At 47.9% G+C, this 23,611-nt stretch overlaps 1 protein-coding gene across 2 annotated transcripts in view; it reads right to left on the reverse strand.

Moving 5' to 3' along the window:
• FRMPD3 (FERM and PDZ domain containing 3) overlaps window positions 1-23,611 on the reverse strand; it is a 131,884-nt gene that overhangs the window by 41,143 nt on the left and 67,130 nt on the right. For both annotated transcript variants that reach the window (XM_072815321.1, XM_072815322.1), the window contains exon 2: window positions 3,294-3,398. The gene's annotated coding sequence lies outside the window, so the exon portion shown is untranslated. The remainder of the gene's footprint in view (window positions 1-3,293; window positions 3,399-23,611) is intronic.

A 23,611-nucleotide genomic window follows, 5' to 3' on the forward strand; every position in this document is an offset into this window, starting at 1 on the left:
GCCTCTATACCTGTGACAATCATTCAGGGACTGTGTCACTCCTTGCAGGACACTTAGCATCTCTGACCCTGAGACACTCAATGTCAATAGCATGCCAAGTCGTTGGGATGACCCATAACCCCTCAGACATTTCCAAAAACTCTCTGAGCATGCACAGTACTCATCCTGATTGAGAACCACTTTGGCAAAGCCTGTTTTTGAACACCTGATAACTTCTGAGCAAAAGTTTTCTTGGCCCAGATGTTCCCTTATTTATAGAGTGTCGCGTGTTAAGCTCTCAATAAATATTTGTTAAATAAAGACTATTCTCTCTGCCTTCCTCTTTCCCTCCTTGGCAAACTCCTATTCATCCTTCAAAACCCAGCTTAAATAAAAATTCTGTACAGTCCAAACTCATCAGGTACTTGGACCTGGTGTTCCCATGTGTTCTCATAGGAACATTATACACACCTCTTTCAGTGTTCTTAGTGTATTTTTGAGGAATGTTTGTCTTTCACAAATGGTGACCTTGGAGCACATCGATGTCCTATTTAATCTTTGTAGTTCTGACATTGAGTGGAGTTCCTGGCATAGTTGGTGCTCAATAAATGGCTGCTGAATATATGAGCAGTAGATGCTTAATATGTGCTTACTTGAATGATAAGAATTATTAAGAGAATCCAATCATTTCCCTGGGCTATCACCAGTTTTGTAGGAACTGAAAAGCCACATAAGATGGCCAGAAATCCTTAATTCAATGGGCATTCATCAAGCCTCTTGTGTATACTCCACACCACGCTAAGTTCCATGAGGATTAGGCAAAAATAGAGGACTGGGTTTGGTCTTATACTCTTATTGCAGTGATCTGGCACACACACATGAATCCACTAGAGACCAATTATAAAACCAAAACCAAACCAACAGGTAAGATTTCCTAGGTGAGGCGAATTAAATTTTGATTTTGAAGGAGATGAAAGGCATAGACTATTAGAGGTGCCAGAAGAGGGAGAGTCCACATCTAGGGACTGTCGTGGACATGAAAAAATAAACAAGCAAGTCCTCCTGGGTCAGGGTTTGGTTGGTGGTGGTGGGGATCCAGAAGTCAAACCATGGTAGGAAGTGATGGGGTATCAAGTTGGAAAAGTGTGAATTCCTGGTTCTCTCCCTGGTCCTGAGATGCCTTGCTCCTACCAAGCCCAGAGGCCCTGGATCCCCAGGCTGGTGACACTCAGAGGTGGCAGGTTTTATTTAGCACACTGGGTTGGGCTCAGGTAATTACTTAATTGATTTTGCTTAAAAATAGAGTTGGCAAGGAACGCCCACAGGATTTATTTTTGCTCTGGCTGCTTAATAAAGCCCCAGAACACCATGGCCAAGGGATAATAGGACAGCCTGGAGTTACCTGGGCCTGGACTCCCCTAAGTCCCAACCAATGGTGAAGCTACCAGAGTCTACACTGGAGGCATGGGAGGCTGGAGGTGACATCAGGTAATTTCCTGAGCACAGCTAGAGTGGGAAGATTGATGTCCATCTCATTCATATTCATATTCTCTCTCTCTGTCTCTCTCTGTCTCTGTCTCTCTCTGTCTCTGTCTCTCTCTCAGATAGGAGCCTCACACTGCACTTGCTGGCCTGTCCAGGAGCAACGGAAGTAACCCTGGGTGGGTCCTAGCCACTCTGGGGCATTTGCTTTTAGGTTGGTCTGGAGTCGGGGCTTGATCGGTCTGTGGATAGCTGCAATGTATGGAAAGGGGAGTCATGGTGTAAGAAGAGGAGAGTGGGGAAGAAAGAGTAGAGGGAAGAGGCAGAGATGGGAAGAAAAAGGGAAGAGAGAGATGGAGGCCTGGTGGTGGCCTGGCCTTGACTGATTGCTCTGTAAGGCTGAGATGGAATAGTTTGTCCTTTCCAAGTTCAATCTGCTTTTCCTCTGGCTTCTCGAGGGCTCAGGACACAAATGTCCCCTCAGTGGCTTTGATCTAACTGTGTCCTTCACCATGATCTCCAGGGCTTCTGGACTGTTCCCTCTTCTCTCTGCTCACCACCCCCTACTTCTCTTTAGCTTCTTCTGTTAGGGCTGACATGGAGCCCAAGCACCAATTATTTGACAGCTTCCCCAGTGGGACCCTGTAGAGTCCCCTGGGCTTCCAGATTTCCTTATATGGGGATGGAAGATGGCCTGGACTGAGTTGGGGGATGAGTGCCAGGGAAGAGGAGATGGAAGACACCTCTGTCCTCTAACCCTTCTTCTGAGTAGCTCTGCTTCAAGGGACTACAGAAGTGCCTGGCACCCCACTGGTTTCTACTCAGGCTGGGCCTGCTGACTTTCCTCAACTGCAGCTGTGCCTCTGTACAGAAATGCCATGGGCCTCATGAGAGCCCAGCCCACAAAAACCTGCAAAAGCATACAAATGCCTGTTAGCTCTGGCTCTCTCTGTCCTCACCCCCATTGGCTATCACAGGCTTCTGCAGACTCCTGGGGGACTCCAGCCATAATCCATGCCTGCTTAACACACACCTCTCCGCTCTCCACCCATCTCTTCTCATTTACTTATCTAGAGTGGGCAGCTCAGCTCATGTACATCCCACAGAGCAGTAAGAAAGACTGCGGGCTGGCCATGACCCTCACAGCCCACCCCCACTCTGACCCAGCCTGGCAGCTCTAAGGCATGAACCATCAAGCATCATCCACTCCTTGAAACCATACCCTCAGCGTGGGATTCCGTGTTGTCTCAATCTGAACTACTTCTCCCCAACCCCCCAACATCACCAAGTGGTATCCAGTGGCAGGGAACAGGTGTTTATTTTGCATCCATAATCAAAGCTTTGTGACAGTGAGAGTCTAGTCTGTATCATTTCCCCCAGCTGCTTGCTGGTGTCTTCTCCAGTCAAGACATGCCATTGCAGGATCACTTCAGTGTGAAGAGGGCTCGATTTCACCAGCCACTCCTTGCTCTGGATCTTCAGAAAACCATTACCTCCTTCCCGCCTCTATCAAATAGCCCAGAGATGTTTGTGAAGTGCTTGCGCTGAGTGCATGCTACTGTGCTACAGATGGGGATTTCTCTAAGCACCACGAGAATCCTAAGCAAAGTGATACAGATTCTGTGTCCCTACAGTGCTCAGGGCTCTTCTGGATGCCACATACTCCTCTAACTCACCACCAGCCTGGAGCCCCGTGATCCTCCGCTTCCAACCCGTTCATAATACCATCCACCCCGAGTAGCAGCAGATGAGTACCTGCTCCAGAGCCAGACATCCATGGCCAGGCTGATTCTAGCCAAGGGCCGAGGACAGGGAGCTAAAGCTGCACTTACTGCGTCTGTGTCTCCAACTGCCACCTGCTCAGAAAATCGGACCTTCGCAGGATTCCATCTTAGCCTGGCCTTCTTTGCAGCACTGATGAAGGCAGATTTGGGAGACTGGAAAAAGAACAGAGGGCCGGTGAGTTCTCTATCCCTGGGAGAAACCTGACCTTTGCCACGCTGGAGTTAAGATGTCTCAGTATAGGTACACTTTGCCTTACTGATCCATAAGTCAATAAATACATATCGATTCCCTATTAGGTGCAAGGCAATGTGCGAAGTGCTTCCTTCTATGATTGGTGTGTTCTGAAAAGGCCGGGCATGAATTGAATTTGGGTAAACTGAATCCCGTAATGAACACTCCAGGCCTAGGGGAGTGCACAAAAATTATCTTGTAATGACATACACTGAATTATTATATATTTGGTTTTCGTAGTGTGAGAATAACAGTGGTGGCTTTTATTACATCCAAATATGAGCATCTCAAAGGATTTACAGAAATGATCTTACTCATCTCATAGATATGCCCTGCCCCTAGGAAGGAGATTATAGAAAATAATTCAAGGAAAATCAGGAGTCTTGCTGAGGGTTCCCCACCATGTCTTTGGGGGGCATTTATTCAATCATGTGACACATTTAGGGAAGACCTCCTATGTGCCAGGCACTGTTCTAGGTGATGAGGGATTCAGAAGTGAACAACACAAAGCTCCTAGCCTCAAAGAGCATCCATCTAGCAGGAACAGAGACAAGAAACAAATCAATATCCTATTTTAGGTGGCAAATAAGGACCCTGAGGACAAATCAAGCAGGGTGAATCAGGACTACACAAGAGAAGGTACAACTGAGCGGGGTGGGGGGGTAATGGGGGTGAGATCTCTCAGAGGAGGTGACATTGCAGCAGTGACCGGAAGCAAGTGAGGGAGAGAGCCATGTGGTACCTGGAGAAAGAGCCTCCCAGGCAGACAGAATGATAAAGGCTCCATGGTGGGAGGAGGGTCAGGGTGCATGAGGAATAGCAAGGAAGCCTAGTGTGGCCAGAGCAGGGCGATGAATAGGGAGCCAGAGAGGTTTTGCTCAGAAGACACAGCTAGGAGCTGGATCATGTAGGGCCTTGTCAGCCATGGCAAGAACTTTGGTTTTTACTCCACTGGAGGGCTTTAAGCAGATAGGATCTGACTTGCATTTTATTTTTTTTAAAGATTTTATTTATTTATTCATGGGAGACATGCAGAGAGAGGCAGAGACACAGGAAGACGGGGAAGCAGGATACCAGGACCCCGGGATCATGACCTGAGCTGAAGGCAGATGCTCAACCACTGAGCCACTCAGGTGTCCCTGACTCGCATTTTAAAAGGATACCTCTGGCTGCTATTTGGAAAACAGTGTAGGAGGGTTGACACCCAGAGCAGAGTGACCAGTTTGGAGTCTCCTGTAATAATACAGCTGAAATATGATGGAGGCTTGGGTAGGGTAGTAATAATGGAGGCAATGAAAAGAGTAAATTTTGGCTCTATTCTGAAGATAGAATGAGCTGATGTGTTGACGGATTGGATGTGGGAGGTGTGAAAAAGAGAGGAGTCAACTGGAAGAAGGGAGCTGCCACTTACGATGATGAGGAGGACTAGGGGAGTACATCAGATTTGGGGCTCCTTCAAACCACCTCCCCTACCGGCTTTGTCAGGGAGTCTTGGAGTCCCACAGTCAAGAAGGCCCCTGCCAGCTGGGAAGGGGATACATTAAGTTCTTTTCTGCCATTTTTTGAAAGATTTTATTTATCTATTCATCACACACACACACACACACACACACACACACACACAGAGGCGGAGACATAGGCAGGGAGAGAAGCAGGCTCCCTGCGGGGAGCCCGATGTCGGACTCGATCCCGATCCCGGAACTCCAGGATCATGCCCTGGACTGAAGGCAGGCGCTCAACGGTCGTGTCACCCAGGCATCCCTCTTTTCTGCCATTAATGCTGCAGTTGAAATTCAGTTACCAGATCAGCCACAGGGGCAGGGCCCTAAGATAAAGGCACACCAGAAATAAACGTCCTCATCAGGTCTGGGGCCCTGGTCCCAGCTGTGTTCTCTTCCAGAGCCAGCAATCTCATTCTCCCTAGAGGGCAGTTTGCAGAGAGCCACCTGTTCAACCTGAGTCCACCTCAGGCAGTGGGTCTCGGTCCGGGCTGTGTGGCAAAAACAGGGGAGCAGCTTTCAAAACCCCTGATGCTTAGGCCCTGCCCCAGATCAATGACATCAAATTCCTGGGACTGGAGCCCAGGTATTGGCATTTTTTAAAAAAGTTCCCAATGACTTCAAAATGCAGCTAAGTTTGCGGGGACCCGCTGAGCTAAAGGAACCATAGACTTTTCATCCTAAGCCACAGGGGCAGTTTGTTGGCAGCAGACCATATAGCACAATGAAATCCAGGGCTAGAGATCATTGCAGAAAGTGATTACAGTATTGATTGTTCATGGGGGTCAAGAAATGCTTTTGTGTGTTGTGCAGTGTGATGCTTAAATCCTGGGCAGGGGCTGCAGGCTGAGGCAGGAGCACAGGGAAGGGGCAAGACGGAAAGATCTGGAGCTACATTCAGGCAGCTCTACTTGGCTCTGTCTCCACAGTAGTCCAAATTTCCACCTGAGGTGCCACAGACACCTGGCAGGTGAAATCTTCCTTTCTACCTATCCCTATCACCACCTCCTTTATCTGTAATCATCCAACATCGATGTCTTCATGCACTGTGTGGAATGAGGCATCTCTAGAGGCCTTCAATGGGCCATGTAGCCCACCCTTCATTTTTTACACGTGAAAACAGGGACCTGGGGGCGCCTGGGTGGCTCAATCAGTTAAATATCTGACTCTTGGCTTTGGCTTAAGTCGTGACCATAAGATTATGGGATTGAGCCCCAATAGGCGCTCTGTGCCTAGCGCAGGGTCTGCTTCAGATTCTCTCTCCCTCCCACTCACTCTCTCTCTCAAATAAATAAATAAAAATCTAAAAAAAAGAAAGAAAGAAAGAAAGAAAACAGGCCTAGGAAGAGGATATAGTTTGCTCAAAGTACCAAAATAATTTGGTAGAGGAGCTGAAACGTTCTAGAACCCAGATTTCCTGCATCTTGGATTGGCGACTATGTCCCACAACCACCTGAAACTGGGTGTCCATTCCTGATCTTTCACTCACTGGTTCTGGTTCGACCCTGGTCCTATTGAATGGACCTGTGAACATATGAAGAAGCGCAACTGGTATCCTTCTATGTCTTCACCTATGAGGAGGGGGGGACAGGCTCCTTGAAATCCCTACCAAAAGTCCCAGATTGGATCCTGCCCTACCTACAGATACCACTATAAACAAAAGATTCAGATATTTATAGGAGCAAAATTATGAAGGAAGAAGTGGGATTGCCAATCTTTTCAGGGACTGTAATCATTTCTTATGTCTGTGGTAGAGCTATTTTCAGCTTGTTTGTGCCTCGTTCCTCATTGACCCTTGTCCTATCCATCTCGAACACTCCTTCCTCTTCTGTCTTCAGCCTTGATCACTGACGGTGACACATTCATTGCCAGCTGGTCTCTGCTACATGTCACGGAGTCATGTCTAGCCTTATGCCTCCACACAGGTGATGTCTGCCTTGCGGTGTGATATGAGGGGCTCTCAAAGGTCACCCTGTTCCAAAGCATCTTTGAAGCTCAGCTATGGGGCCTGAAGTTCTTAATGCTAGGATCACCCTTGTGAATGAAAATATGAGAACTGGGAATGTGCGGATCAAAATGTGGATGTGATACAAGGGAGGAGTAATGAACTTAATTCTGGGGACAGCAGACTGCGGGCCTGCCTGGGCCAAATCCTGCCCACCACCTGTCTTTGCAAATAAAACTTCATTGGAATACAGCTGTGGTCTTCCTTTATGCACTGCTTATGGTTGCTTTTGCAACTATCACGCATGGCCTACAAAGCTTACAATATTTGCTAGACAGTCCTTGACAGAAAATGTTTGCTGACTCTTGCACTAGCTCGTTAGCATACCCTCACCCCACCGTTTCTTTTTTTCAAGATTTTATTTATTTATTCATGAGAGACACAGAGAGAAAGAGAGGCAGAGACACAGGCAGAGGGAGAAGCAGGATCCATGCAGGGAGCCCAATGTGGGACTTGATCCTGGGACTCCAGGATCACACCCTGGGCCTAAGGCAGATGCTCAACCACTGAGCCACTCAGGCGTTCCTCACCTACTGTTTCTAAATTTTTTCTGATGGTAAGAATCCCTGGGGAGTGCTTGCTGAAACACAGATTTCTAGGCCTATGCCGGACTTAAAAACTCAGAACCTCTAGGAGCATAAAGCACAGGAATTTATATTGTTGAAAATGTCCTAACCCATTAAGCATAGATTAATTGAGTACCCTCAAGCTGGGACATCTAAACTCTTCACTGACCCCATTTGTCCTGCAAGCAGTTGGGAGTCTCATTTTGCAACAGGCACCCTTGCCGACAAAAATGAATTTTGGCTGGAAACATGAGACCAGAATCACGAAGCACCACCGGGGCCACTGCAAGCCCCTTGAAGCAAATATGTGGCCAGAAGCTCAGTGGAATAGGCAATAAGAGGAGAGAGTCTGCCTCTCTCTCAGGACTGAATTCAGCAGCTGGTGATTCTCTGACCATTTTTTAAATTTGGTGGCTCTATTAGTACAGATTTCAGGGTTGTGTTCAAAGTCAGGTATATGGCCCAACATTTTCGTGCAAGATAGGGCCCCATTTGGATTTTGAGAGGACAAAGCTCAGGTTCCTGAAGCTGACAGCCTCTTATCCTCCTTTATGTTTGTTCATTGTCTTTGACACCTGAGCCTACTTATAAGCAATTCCCATAGCAACCACTGGGAGTCGGGGATGATGGAGAGACATCTTGGTTTCACCAGACTACTGATGAGGGACCCAGGGCACCAGTCCTATCTGCATTTGGGGTCTGGGGGTGAACATGTCCTCTCTCCAGCTTCCAAGGCCCTCTGTGAGCCACACACAACCCTCATTCCTCATCTCATCTCTGGCCTCGTCAGGTGGTTCTGCCCATAATTCCCTGGGCACACTGGGCTGCTTCCTACAGAAGTGCTGGCTCTTCACCATCCCTGCCTTTCTGGGCCCCTGGTGTCCCCTTTGCTTGGCTAAATGCCATCTCTAAATCCCAGCTCAAATTCTCCCTTGGTCCTGGGTTCTTTCCCAATTCCTCTAGCCCCCTCCCTGGATTTCCTTTAGTACTCTTCCCCCCCGACCCAGAGAGATGGGGGGCAGGAAGAGCAGAGGGAGAGAATCTTAAGCAGGCTCCATGCCCAGTGTGGAGTCTGCCATGGGGCTCGATCCTACAACCCTGAGATCATGACCTGAGCCGAAACACAGAGTTGGACGCTTTACCAATTAAGCTGCCCAGGTGCCCCTAGAGTACTCCTTGTGAATCCATACTGCCAGTGCTTATCTCCCCCACCAGGTTGTAAAAGAAGAGATGGTGGTATTGGGCACCTGGGTGGCTCAGTGGTTAAGCGGCTGCCTTCAGCTCAAGTCTTGATCCTGGGGTCCTGGGATCGAGTCTTGCATCAGGCTCCCCTTCCTGCAGGGAGCCTGCTTCTGTCTCTTCCTCTTTCTCTGTGCCTCTCATGAATAAATAAATGAAATCTTTAAAAACAAAGAGATGGTATTTTACTCAATATACCCCTAGAACCAAGCATAGAGTTGCCACAGGATAAAAGAGAGTAATTGGTTGCTAAGTTTCATAATGAATTAGTTCACCAATTCAGCAAATGTGGTTTGAGTATCTACTACCAACCAAGCACTATACCTCAAGAAGCTCTGTGGAAAACTAGTACTTTTGCAGTAGTTCTCATTATTTTGGCTTGTTTTTTCTAGGCAGGTGGCTCCAAGAGAAGGGGATCCTGGCTCTTTGGGTAAAGTCTTCAGTATCAGAAAACTAGAGTTTCATTTGAAGGGACTGTCTACTTTCTTTACCAGGGCCATTCTAGGTCACAACAAAGTACTTTAAAAATATTTATTGAGGACATAGAGGACATACCATGTACCAAGATCTAAGGGTATCTAAATTAATACACATCTAGTCAATCATGGGGGATAGTTGGTCACTCAAAAATTAAGGAATACATATATATGGGACCAATAATTGGCTATCAGTGAAGTATGGTTTGAAGGGCCCTGAGAATGGACTTCTGTGACCATCCCACTAAAATACCCTTGATAATCTGCCATCATAAAAATCACTCTGCCAAAAGAAAAATGTCATCTGAAAGAGACTATGTATTAGATCAGTAGTTCTCGATATGTACCTTGGCTATATAAGAATCATTTTGGAAGCCTTTTCGAAAGACCAACACCTGGGACCCACCCCAAAGCTTCTAATTCTATTGGTCAGGGTTAGAGCTGAGTATCAATAGTTTTAAGAGCTTCTCAGGTGGTTCTAATGTATAGTCAGGATGAAGAACCACTGTATTGGACCCTCATCAGCCACAGAATGCAGAAGCCGGAAGGAGCCTTAGAGGTAAATGATGCCTGGGCCACATGCCAGACCTACTGTGAGACTGTGTTCTGGAAGAAGCTTGAACACAATGAGAGTATGGTAAGAGGTGGCAGTCTCCACGCAACCCTAATAAATGTTAAGTGCCTGCTGTGGATTCTGGAATGCTGATCTGCGATGCAGGGGCTATCATGTTGAAAATATGCTGGGGGGTGTCAATAAGCTTTCATTATAACTTGAGAGAAGATTCTCCTTCTCAGTCAATTTTTGTGACTCGCGGTAGTTATGTTTTATAAAGTCACCTTGAACACTGAACTAATGAATACTGAACCATTGCTCCTAGGAGAAATCGTGTGTGTGCATGCATGTGCGTGTGCATGCATGTGCGAGTACGTGCATGTGCACATGAGTGTGTGTATATGCCTCACACAGATTATAACTCTGAATTCTAAAAACAACTCATCCTGGTAGATTCTATTTTATTTCACTAGAAGAAAATGAAGTTCTGAAGTGTGAAGTGACTTGCCTGAGGCTGCCCCACTAACAGGTGCCAGAGTTGGGATTCAGATTCCATCCAACTGTTCCAGAGCTTCTTGCACTACACTGCACTGCTCCCTGCCATCTCTGTCTTCTGGACCTCCATGTGACAGCTGAAACAAGATGGCAGAGCACAGCCTTATTTGACCTCAGCTGGAAATGCATGCCTCAGGGGACTCAAATTTTTCATCCTCTGCCTAGTTCACAAATAACCAGGAAAGCACCATGGGTATTGATTTGGGGGTTATAAATAAATTTTGGGGAGTAGGTGAGTTTGCAAATACAGAATCTGAAAGTAGCAAGGATCGACTATACATGTATGTAAGGCAGACATTTAGTTGGGATGTGGTGATATGGCCATACCCATTGTAAAACAGTGAGGGTTTCTTTCACACTGATTTAAATGCCACTGCCTCAAGCTTCCTGGGTACCACCTGACCTCTCTCCCAGGACCTCTTTACCAATGGTCAGCTGAAGGGTTAACACCTGGTACAGTTAGGAGGCCTCCTAGTCACTGCTCCAGTGCCTGTGGCTGGCTTACATTCCGATTGAATGGCTCCTACTGTGCAGGTTAATTGTTTTGGCTGTTACCCCAGTGTGTATGTGCTCACTTCTGTGCTCCAAGGTTTTAGAAAGCATAAGGCCAAGTACTAGAGTGTAAGCTCTGTTAGGGTAGGAATCATGTCTGTCCCATGTACTGATATGTTCCCAGCTTAGAAAAGCACCTAAAATGGTAGGCATTCAATAATGTTTGCTGAATGGATGAATGAGTGAGACACTCTCATTGAGGCTAATCAGGCAAAGCTGTTTGGAAGAGTCTTAAGCCAGGTCTTCAAAGAAACTGACATGCATTAGCAGAGGTGTGGACCAGTACAAGGACAGAAGCTGCAGGGCAGTAGGAACAAAGATCTATACCAGGAGGAGAAGGAAAGCAGCCTGGTTATAGCAAAGAGGCCACGGGATGGGACCGTGGAGACATCAGAAATGGAGGGCAAAGGGGTGTTGGGGGCACTGGGATGAGAGCTAGAACACAGGTCGGAGGGCAGCATTAGGTTCTTCATTCTGCACCTAAGTCTGGACACTTGTGTTTAGGTTGCCATGATGGCTGGAAGCTGGGTTTCCTTTATTCATTTAACAAATACTTATCGGATATTTACTCTGTGGCAGGTGCTCCTCCAGGTGCTGAGGTGGGGGGCAGCAGTGAATAAAACACAGTCCCTTATCCTTGAGGAGCTGACATTCTAATGGTGTTTGGGGTGAAGGTAGACTAAACGGTCTGTGGCACATCCACACCATGAATACTACGCAGTGATAAAAAGGAAAAGGTGACTGAGGCTGGCAAGAACTTGCATGACTCTCAAGGGCACTGTGTTGCAGGAAGAAAAACCAATCCCAAGAGATTATGCACTGCATTATTCTGTTTGTATGATATTTTGAAATGATGACATTCTAGAAATGGGAAACAGATCAGTGGTTGGTGGGGACTAGGGTTGGGGGGTCATGGCTGTAAAAGGGCAAGGTGAGGGAGGTCCTTTTAGCGATAGAACTGTCCAGCATCCTGATGGTGTTGGTGACGTCATGGACTGGGATTGGGGGAGAGGAGGGGTGTGGCTATAAAAGTGCAAGGTGAGCAGGGGTCCCTTTAGTGATAGTACTGTCCAGCGTCCTGACTGTGCTTCACGGATCCCACACATGTGCCAGACAGACCCTGAACTACACACACAGATCGTATTGCTATCAATATCCTGGTTTCCACATTGCACTTTGGTGACATAAGGTGTAGCCCTTGGGAGAAACAGGGTAAAGGGTACATGGGGATGTGTGTACTAGCTCTGCAGCATCTTGTGAGTCTGTAATTATCTCCAAATAAAATGTTTACAAATATGAGACTTTAGCTTGGGGGAGAAAATGATGCAGTATTGGGAGACAGCGATGGGCTGATGCTTTCTTATAAAGGGCAGTCAAGGAGGGCTTCTACAAAGAGATGACATTTGAGGACACCTGACTAATGAAGGAACTCACAATGGGTCTCTGTTCAGAGGTAAAACACAACAAGCATGTTTTTTTTCGGGGGAGAACTGGTAGCTATTTCATTTCATGACGGGAGACTGGGGGGCTGGTAATGACCGTCCACTGTCTGCTAGGCAAATGCACCTGTGCACTAAGGAAGGGAAGGAGGGGTCTATTGGTAACACCCACTGAGGGGTGGAGCTTGCCTTCCCAGAGATATGGGAGAATTGCAATGGAGAAAGGCCTATCTGCCACACAGCAACTATGAGAGGGAGAGGGGGGAGGTGGAAGGGAAGGAAAGAGAATATGCACATGTAAATGTGTGTGTGTGAGGATCACACACACTGCTGCGGAAGATGACTGGGAGCCATGGGGAAAGGCAGTTAGTGCTAGAGCTTGATTTGAACCCTATCCCTGACTCATGAGCTCGTGCTTGCCACCTGCACGCTGTTCCTGGCTTTGCACAGAAATGCTGACTCTCTGGAAAATCCTTCCCTCTGTCTCCATCTGGGAAATCATGCCTCATCTCTTGAGGTACAGCTCAGGTGCAGCTTCTTCTGTGCAGGCTGTCCTGATTTCATGGTCTCCCACCCCCAACAGATGTAACCTCTCCTGGGGCCATGGGGGTGGGACATAGGTGCTGGACAGGAGGGGAGTCTTGGGGACATTGAGAAGGGACAACTAGGCTGCAGATAGGAGGGCTCTGAGTTTTGCATGTAAAAGTTTGGCACTTGGGTCTGTGCATTTAAGATGGCTCTAACAATGGGACCTAGTAATGGACCCTGGGCCTTCTAGATCTGGCTCTTGAGGAGAGGGGTCTGGAAAGTTTTACTTTTAATAAGTAGCCGTGGGGTGCTTGGGTGGTTTCGTCAGTTGAGCATCTGCCTTCGGCTCAGGTCATGATCCCTGGGTCCTGGGATCCAGCCCAGCATCGGGCTCCTTGCTCAGCAGGGAGCCTGCTTCTCCCTCTCCCTCTGCCTTCTGCCCCTCTTCTGCTCTCTCTGTGTGTCAAATAAATAAATAAATCCTTTTAAAAAGCAGTCCTATTGACTATTTTGATCAGTCAAGTTTGGAAAACACTGTTGTAGTCTAAACCCCTCAATTTACAGATGGGAAAAACAGGTTCCAAAAAGGGAACTGACCCACCCAAGGTTACCCAGCCGGTTAGTGACTGTCCCGGGACAAAGAAGAACCTTTTTGTCCAAATGTACTTTCTCACCAACATCACATCAAATTCCCCTCACACAGTGCCAGCTCCCCTACATCACAGGCCATCTGGTAAACCCTGTATGAATGGACGAAGGAGACTAGCTAGCACCCACTGTCTGCAAGGACTTTATGGGAGCTAGACACTGGACAAAATACATTTTGATGGGGCACATCAGAAAAATAAAAAAGTAGAAAATCTGTCTGGGACCAGGGCAGTGAGTGAGCAGCCTCAGGATGGGGGGGTGGTAAAAGCTGAAGGCATGGGGCAGAACACAGCCCTGGACAGCCTTTCCAAAATCCCCGAGCCTTAAAGGTGAAAGCAAATTAAGATGTTCAAAAGGTATGCTTTAAGTTCACTCCTAAAGCTGTGGCTCACAACAGGTTGATTCTAGTACTCTCTGTCCACCTGCCCCTCCCATTACTGTCACTTTCCAATATGAGATTCTGTCGCCTCCGTCGCGAGGAAGGATGGATGAAGAAGGAACAGAAGAGTAGTGTATCATGCACTAGGTATTCATCTTGCATAAGAAGCAACACCAGAATTCTCCCCTGGGCTGCATTTCATGGATATGGATTAGGTCAGCAGGCACTCTGGATATCTGTCTGGCCTTGCCTCCCATCATTTGAAGCAGCTGACGTAAACGATCCATAGAGGTTCACGCAGGCATCTGAAGATGGCATTACCATAATCTCTAGGGCTGTCATTTTTTAGGTCTTCCCTTTATGTTCCCTTCTCACATTCTCTCTGTAGAACTCCCCAAACCTTAAGAGCAATTTTATCCATAGAAGAGAAAATTCTCAAGGAAAACGAAAGGCCTGAATTATGGAACTAGGAGGGCACACACTCAGAGTCCCGGGAACCATGTACCATGATTATGGGCAATGTGGTCTTTAAGCCAGAAGCGAAATTCAAAGAAATAACCCAAAGGAGGTCATTTGGTTATCATGACTCATACTCAGCAGATTTGTTTTAATTGAAGGACCAAAAAACGAGAGCCAGGGAGCAACAGATGGAACCAAGGCTTCTCCAGACAGCAAATATTCAGAAGGATGAAGAATGTGAAACTCCTCTGACAAGAATTATGCCAATGATCAAACAGGCTGTGAGGTATGAAAATTCTTTCCCAGGAATACAAGATCCTTTAAAATAACTGAGAGAAATGGAAAGAGTTTGACTCGAAGGATGTTCCCCTCTCCTCACTGAACTTTTTCGTACATTTCTGGGAACAAAGGTATTCAAGAGGCAGACTTGAAATCACCTGATTCCCCGTATTTAAGAGAGGCCAAGCCCTGCCCTGCCCAGTATTTAAGAAAGGTCAAGCCCTGCCCTGCTCAAGGAGTTGGAACATTTTCCACATTCAGTGAAGCCAAGTCCAGGGATGGGAAGCTCCTGGGAGAAGGAAAGAGTTCCAGGAAAATCTGTCTCTTGAACAGGATAGGGCATGGAGTAAGTCAGATTATGCGATACGTCTGCCCCAGTCCCTACCACATTTTTTCCCATTTCACATGGAACAAAGCCGAAGTCCTTATAGTGGCTACAGGTCTTCCCCTCTTTATCCCACTTCACATCCTGGCTTCTCTGCTCCCCAAACATGCCAGACATACTCCTGCCTCAAGGACTTTGCACTGGCTTTTCCCTCTCTGACACCCCCACTCCTTCCAGTCTTTCTTTAGTTGCCACCTTCTCAATGAGGCTAATGCAGACCAGGCTATTTAGGGTTGCACCAGCACCCCTGTGCCCAGCACTCCTGGACCCCACTTATCCTGATCCACTTGCTCTCCTTCAATAACCTTCATTCATTTCCAGTATGTCATACAATTACATCTTTACGGTGCTTATTGTAAGGTGTATCTCTTTCCATGAGAATGTAAACTCTATTAGGATTTCTGCCGTCTTATTCATTGCTATATATTCAGTGCCTAGAACAGTGTCTGGTGTATAGTACTCGATAACAAATATTCATTGAATGAATGAAATAATAAAAATTTGCCAGCCCCCGAGGTTATAAAATGAATGAGCTATGTCTTGATCCTGAAGGAGCCCTGGACTCCATCACAAAACTGGGCTACCTGTTCTAGGGTGCAAAGATACTCACTAGAAGCAGAGCGAAGACTTCTGGGGGGTCAGGCTGAAAGAACCCCAACCTGCCCTTGATGGGGTTGAAAGGCCTTACTTAATTTTGGTGTGGTGGTGGAGGGTAAAGAGTAGAGTTGAGGGGGATGCAATGGGCCACTGGATTTGGAGAAGAGACAAACTACAAGTCATTAGGGACTAGACATGTTCCAAGATGTGAGCTAGAGGGGGAGCATGTGGAGGAAGACCTACTCTGGACTTCAGGAGGAGCACTCCAGAGGTCTCCAGAGCTAGTGAGAGGGTGTTGTTCCAGACAGTGTGCTAAGTCTGCCTTTGAAGGGGAGGGAGGGGCTTTGGGGACAGGTGGGATTTGGGAGAATAAGAAAGATGAGTGAGATGAAAAGCATTCTAAGCCAAGAAGGCCTGAAGGAGATGGAGGTAGAGATACAGCAGATTACACAAGGCAGGCAGAGAGAGCACATAGTTCCATTTGGGAGGAGACAAAGTCACCAAAACTGAAGACAACCCATGGAATTGAGGGCCTTCACCTCTATCCTCTTATTCCTTATCAACACATGTCTACAAGGAGGCATGTGGGTGGTATGTGCATGTGCATGTGGTGGGAGTATGAGATAGGGAACTGTATATAATGTATGTGTGTGCGTGGTGTGTGTGGTATGCGGGGTACATGGTGTGTGTGTATATGGTATGTGGCATGCATGGTGTGTGTGCATGGTATGTGTTACACATGGTGTGTGTGTGGTATGTGTGGTGCATGGTGTGTGTAGGGTGTGTGTATGTTATGTGTTACACATGGGGTGTGTATGTGTGTGGTATGTGGGGTGCATGGTGTGTGTGTGTGCATGTGGTATGATATGCATGTGTGGTATGTGTAGGGGTGAAGAGGGGGAAAAGTCAATATGATTACTCCCACGTACAGATGGTGGTACCCCCTGACACTCCTTTCTCACTCTTTCTTGCCCCCATCTGTGGAGGACACTAAGAGGTCACATACACAGCAAGCAAAATCCACAATGGCAGGTTCCATTCCTCAATCCATTAGCCAGGGATTCAGATTTTCTTCTCCTCAGGTTTTTTGTTTTTTGTTTTGTTTTGTTTTGTTTTTTTGTGGGGCGGGGGCTTTGGAGAGGTGAGAAACAATGTCTGGCTCATCCTGTGCTTATCTCAGAGTGTTCTTTTCTCTTTTTTTCCAGAGTGTTCTTTTAGTGGCTTGTTTGGTTCTTATCACTGACTTGGTCTGTCCCACTGCACAGTAAGTCAAAAACCAAGGGGCTTGGGTGAGGGGAGTAGTAAGGTAGAGGGAGTTGCCTTCTTGCAGAAGGTTCTCCTTTGCTCATGTCACTGGAGAAGGCTGAGCCAGAGAGTGTGAGGGACACTGGGGCCCCGGAAGGGCTGGGTAGCCAAGAGCCCTGGCTAGGGTTGCTCTGCCTGAAGGGCTTTCCTCTCAGGGCCAGGGAGGGCTGTGGTAGCCCTGTGCCACTGATGGGACAGATGAAGGGTTAGTGCTTAGGTCTTGCCAAGGCTCAAGAGGCCCCCTGTTGCCTGATGAGTTCTATGAACCTCACTCTGGGGGCTTCACTCACATTCTCCTCATTAATAGCCACAATCTGGTCACCAGCCAGGAGCTTGTCCTCAGAGAAGCCTCCTGCAGAGGAGAAGGGAGAGGCATGAGGGCTTGGGGCCATTGTAGGGGAGGGGGGGAAGCACAGATCTGGGTGGGAGTCACCAGTGCCTGAGGGAGCTGAGGCAGGTACTAAGAGCTTGTAGGAAAGTGCACAGGCCACAAAGCTGGTGGTAGGGATGCTGCCTGTGCCAGGCAGGGGACAGAGGCTAGAGAGGGAGAGTATAGCATGGATTTCCTGTGGCTGGGAGTGGTGCAGGAGCATAAGGAACCTAAGCCCAGGCCTGGTTCTCAGATGGGGTGAATAAGTGCTTTCCTGGCCTGGTCCTGAAGAGGGACCTTGTTTTCCCTTTCTCCAGGAGGGATCTGCCTAGGTGCGAGGAATGACTTTCAGACTACTGAAGGTGGTAGAGGTGGCGAAGTGAGGAGCGACACGGAACCTTCTTACCTGAGCAACATTCCTACTCAATGCTCTGGAATGATTCAGAATTCACTTGCTGGGAGACGACAGGTGGATGGACCAAGAGCCCCAAAGGATTTACCTTCTTTCATCTCTGAGAGATGCTACTCTTCTACACACAAGGAGATCAAGGCACAGACCCTAAATCATGGGTAGTTGGAAATTTGCCTTCTGTCCCTCCCATCTGTGCTGTTGAGGTTAAGAAAGCAGGCCTGTCTGAGGGCCACACCTTCTTACTTGGGGTAAAGAATGGGGGTCGATGGGGTGCCGCAGGGTGTGCTGTCTCTGGTGTTTAGCCAAGATCTTGGAGAAAAAGGTTTGCAGAGATTCAGGGAGAAAGAGAAGTCGGGCCCAGCCTCACTGAAAGCCAAAAGAGATGTTTACTGACAGGTCCCACTCTCAAACCAGCCTTGACACTTGTTTGCATCCACTTTAAAGGGCTGGATCCTAACTGTTCCCTCTCTCTACAAAGAAGTGTGCTGTGCAAATGCCAGAAGCATAAACACACAAAACAACCATGTCACCTGAGTGTGGCCCTGGGGCTCTGGAGCATGGGGCCTGTGTGCTGAGGGTGGCTAAGTGGCTCAGCCAGTGGGATTCACCACCATAACTGCACTTGTCCCCAACCCACCAGGCCAAAAGTCTCCTGATAGCAGTGACTTCAGGAGCAGAGAACAGGGTGGTGGAAGCTCCACTCTTTGCATCCAGCCACATCTGAACTCTAGTCCCAAGTCTGCGATACACTGGTTGTGTGACCCTGGACAAGACCTTGAATCTCTGTGAGTCTCTCTTGCCTCCTTTGTAAAAGAGTTAAATAATGGTACTACACATTATAGAACATGGGGAGGATAAATGAGATGATGAGTGTACGGCACTCCAAACAATTTTGATAAATGTCATAAGAATTTGCTAGACGGTAGTTATAGTCCTCCAAGGAGGGCAGTTCCTTCAGCTCATTTTATTCCTTTTATTTACTCTGGCCAACATGCCAGCCTTTGGGTAGAGGCCACTCTACGTCTCCCCTACTCCCTCCCTCCCTTTTAATAGAAGCAGTCCTCATGGAACTCAACAGACAGGCAGTGGTAGCATCAATCTACTACTGCTTTCTGGAAATGGTGTGTTGGCTTGCTCAATCATGATTGGTCCTCTATAGGATGTCTCTTGTCTTTTATCTTATCGTCTCAAATATAGAACCCAAAAGTCCTTGGCATTTGAGAGCCACTTGGGCCAGAAGCAGCAATATGATCAGACCACATCTCTATAGGGCTCTGCCTGTTAATCCCATGACTTTCTGTGGCTCTCACCTATGGCTTTCCCCATTCCCACTCCTCTGCCTCTTACTTTTATTTCTTTTTTTCTTTAAAAATTTTATTTATATGTTCATGAGAGACACAGAGAAAGAGGCAGAGACATAGGCAGAGGGAGAATCAGGCTCCCTGCAGGGAGCCCGATGTGGGGCTCAATCCCAGGACCCTGGGATCACAACCTGAGCCAAAGGCATGATGCTTAACCACTGAGCCACCCAGGTGCCCCTGCCTCTTCCTTTTCAAACAGCTTAAAGCTGACCCTCTTGTCTAAGCCCTAGGGGTTTCCCTTGGCCCTGTAAGTCCTGTCTCTTTTGAAGGCAAAAGCAGGAGCTTGAAAGACTCGAAAGCCTTCCACCAGACTGCATGACTGAGTCTGGAGCCTTAGGTCAGCCACGAACTCCTGTACTGGATTGTTATTGCTGTTGTTGTTGTTTTCCCATTCTGCCCTCTAGTTGAAAAGGGAGCTTACAAAAATCTTTCTTTTTCTTTTCCTTTGAGGATTGCAAAATTCATCAAATTTCTGCTAGACCAGTTTGTACTCTGGCTGCTCCTCTTGACTGAGCAGACAAACTGTTGTAAACATCTAAAGCCTCAGGCCCAGCAAGTCAGGAATAAAGCTTCTTTCTGCCCATTTTTTTTTCTGTCAATGCCTAGCAGATGTGGAATGGAACGGGGCTTAGGCCATTGGCCATTTCATTCATGATGGCCAGATCCCATAGTTCGGGGGGGGGGGGGCGGCTTTCATGTGTGTCATCCCACCTGGTCCCATCCAAGCACTGCTTCTCCCGCGTCAGCATCAGACAGATCCAGGTCCAAATCCTGGCTCTGCTGCCTCCTGAGTGCCCCTGGACAAGCTATTTCTCTTCCCTATGCCTCAGTTTCTGCATTTGGTCAAATGGGCCTGACTACTTACCTTGCAGGCTTGGCTGAGAGGGATAAACAAGACACAAAAAACACACAGCAGGTGCTTCATCAATGACAGCTATTGTCACTGGCACTGTGGCGCTTGGGGATTTCATGGCCCTCCCCCGTCCTCTCCCACCTATGGCCTGTGTCCTGACTCCAGCCACAGTGGCTGACCTTTTTTGTGAGTGCCTACCAGTCTCCACAGACTGATAGTGAGTTAGGTTCTTGGGGACAGGAACTGCATATTGTATTTCCCTACTGCCTTGCTGAGCCTAGGGTAGGCAATCTATAAATACTTGTTGAATGGAATTGAATAGACATTTTTTTTTTAATCCAAGGCAGTCTGGCTCTTTTATGAAGGTTCTATCAACAGAAAGGCTTCATTAAAACCGAGACTCTACTAAACCATCAACTTTGGCCTCTGCCCAGGCCCCAGGCAGCCTCTGTGGTTTGTATGGATCGCTCATAAAGCCCAGCTCCCTTGCAGGGTTATTAGCTGGTGAGGCTTTACCCACTCTTTGCTTATTCCCTGGGATCACAACAGTGAACTGGGTGGGTGCTGGGGGAGAGGACACTCTGAGGAGCAACTACCTGGCCTCACAGATTGCACCATTATAGGCCACTCACTGCTAGCCATGAAGCCAAAGCCATATATAGGGTGTCGGTGAATGATCACTTGTCACATTGTCTCTGCTGGCAGCTGCTCACATTCCATAGCATTTGTGCTCTCTTCCTGTATCACATAACTGAGGGAAGGGGAAAATGGTAGCAAAAGAAGATGCAAAGGCAACTAAGCCTCAGAATCAGCTGGGAGGGCACATGGATGAGAGTGCTGGCTGTGGCACATCTTAGAGAGTTCACACACTTAGCTTCCTATGTCCTCTGGAGCCAGTGGAGGCAATGATTGCCTCGTATCTCAGTTTGGAGAAAGATGAGTCTAGAAAGGAAAAGCCACTGGTTCACATGGCTGGAGCCAATAGAAAAAAAACCTGTTGCCTCAGAACTTGACATTAGGGTCAGTCTTTTCCTCCAAGATATTGGGACTCTAGGAGGAGCCTAGATGCAAAGAGGTTATTCTGACGGTTAACTGGCATCGCCTACTGAATTGGCGATTGACTCCCTAATGGAGACCCAAACTTCAAGGAAGGAACCAAAAATCAGGCAAGTGAGTGGGGGAAGGAATGTGAAGTCGCTTCAGAATGCCCCTTTCATGAAGTCCTTGTGCAATTTTAAGCTTTAAATATCCTTTAGGTTGTATGCAAAAAGAAACTGTTTAGATGATATGCGCTAATGCTGAGGACCGTTACCTTCCACAACTGGATGGAAAGACAACAGGGTTTCAGGTAGTGGCACAACTGGGAAATGGTCCCTGTGGGCCAGCAGGGGAGCTATGTCTTGTGGCTGCCAGCTGATCTGCACCCCAAGGAACTGTGAAGAATCGCCGTCCCTGTGCCGGGCAGAGATGACAGATATGCTCTCTTGATACCCACAAATGAAGTTGCTGGAGCTGACAAAATTTAACGTGAGGAATTTAGGACTCAGGCAGCACTAGGACAAGGCCTGACTGCGGGCAAGGATGGGTCTAAGCATAGAATTTGTTTGTTTTTCTTGGTAAGCATAGAATTTGAATGAAGAGCCCAGAGGAGTGAGGGCATGGGGACTGTGGGGCTTGTGAGGGCACTGTGTGCCAGAGGCAGGGAAGTAGGTAAAGAGGGCAATGAATGGCCAACGGATGGGGTGGGGCAGGTGTAGATGGAAGAGAGGGCAGCCAGAGCCAAGAGATTCAGAGCCTTAGCTTTCGCACATGGCACTGCTCAGGCCCCAGGCTAGTTCTGGTGTAACAAATGGGGTTTGACTTCCCTAGCCTCAGTGTGTGTATTCTTGAAAATTAAGGATCCAGGCAGGGCCCTTCCGAACAAGATATAGAGGGGCAGGAGGTGATTAATCAAATGGGTATAAGGTTTGTAAAAGAAGTGGAAGGTTCTGACACCACAAGAGTGTTGACTAGCTACGAATACCAAATTCCTCAGCTGTAAATGGTTTCAAGACATTAGGTTGTTTATCAGGACACAAATTTGATAATTAGACTTTAGGACTATTTATATGGGGGGAGATGATGGTGGTGGTGGGAGATTTAGAGCAATTGTACAAAAGAGAAATTCATAGTCTGGGGCTTGTCTCTCTCATAGAAGAACTCTGAAAGGAAGACAGACCACGGCTGATGTAGAGCGGATCACATCAACTCTGGGGCACCCAACCAAGCTGGCTTGGGGTGTGTCTGTTTGCCCTGTAGGGAGGAATAAGGGGCTGGCCAGGACACAGTGAGGCCCCCTGAAGGCAAATTCAGAAACCAGCTCCTTCCCTCCCACACTAGTAAGACAAATGGCCATTTTTTCAGTGGAAAGTCACTCAGAAGCTGGGACGCTGCTGGCTGGTGTCCTTAGATAGGCACACTCCCAGGACAGGGCCTTGATAAGGATGACCTCAGGCTAGCACGTCTTTCATTTCTGCTCCTGAGGGCAGGCAGGAGTGTGGTCTGGAAGGGAGCCAGAGAACATTTTCCCTGCAGCTGCCATCTTGCCTCACCCCCTGGGGCTGCTTCTGAAATAAAGCACCCTCTTTGCTTCCTATCTCCGATCTCACTGGCACTGAAGGAGCCTCTTCTTGGGGTGACATTGGCTTATTTCGGACATGGGCCACTAGCCAGGGCAAGCTGGAGGCCATGGTGTCCCTGCTTTACATGCCACAGGCTACATAGCCCGACAGGTTCTCTCCTGAGCTCAGGACGGTGTCAGGGTCCCCAAGCCACTGTAAGCTCGGTTTTGCTGTCTTTTTCTTTTTCCGAAGCAGGGCACGCTTTAGCCTCCACTGGGCCGAAGGCACCGCCAATAATGATGCAAATAGAACACTCCTGGAGCCGGAGGAACCAATAGAGGAAGAACCTTTTGTGACAAGTGTTTTGCTTTCCTGTTTTGACTCATGGTAATCCATCAATAAGTATTTATTGATTGCCTACTCAGAGCTTTGAAGGACACAGAAGTTACAGACCTCTGCCCTCAAAGAGCTTCCGCATACAGATCTAGCCTGGGGAAGAAAGGGAAGCGTACACCAAACAGAAGAATTAGCATGGTAACTGAGAATAGTATTTAAAGTCCATAATTAAGGTCTAACTAGTGTGTTCAGAGAAGGGGGTGGAGAAGCCTGGGAGAGTCCCCCACCCCCAGAGGGGGTGGGAGGAGTGCTGGATGACCAGGAAAGGGTGTGGAGGGAAAGAGAGAGACAAGAAGCTGAACTCTGCCCATGGGCAGCCCCATCGTCCCCCAGGGAACCCAATTATTCCTAGAGCTGTAGACATGTCTCCAGATGGGCCTGAAGCGCAGCTGTCCCTAACCAGATCCTCCCCCCACCCCACTCCGAATCAGCAAGCAGCCCTTGCCTCCCACAGGACTTCCCTCCTTGGAGGTGGGGGAGGGGGGAGGCCTGGCAAGGCACTTTCACTTTGAAAGATGTTTACTTTCTGGTCCCGACAAACAGGGTGACCCAGAACAAAATTCCAAAGCAGCCAAAGCTTGTGATCCTCCGTGGACCCCAGCTTCATTTCTGGGACCTGCTATGTGTTTTGGTTGTTTGCCTCGACATGTGCAATGCCTTCCTTCTGACCCCTGTTTA

Source organism: Canis lupus, chromosome X (genome assembly GCF_048164855.1).
Source record: "Canis lupus baileyi chromosome X, mCanLup2.hap1, whole genome shotgun sequence".
NCBI classification, from domain to species: Eukaryota; Metazoa; Chordata; class Mammalia; order Carnivora; family Canidae; genus Canis; species Canis lupus.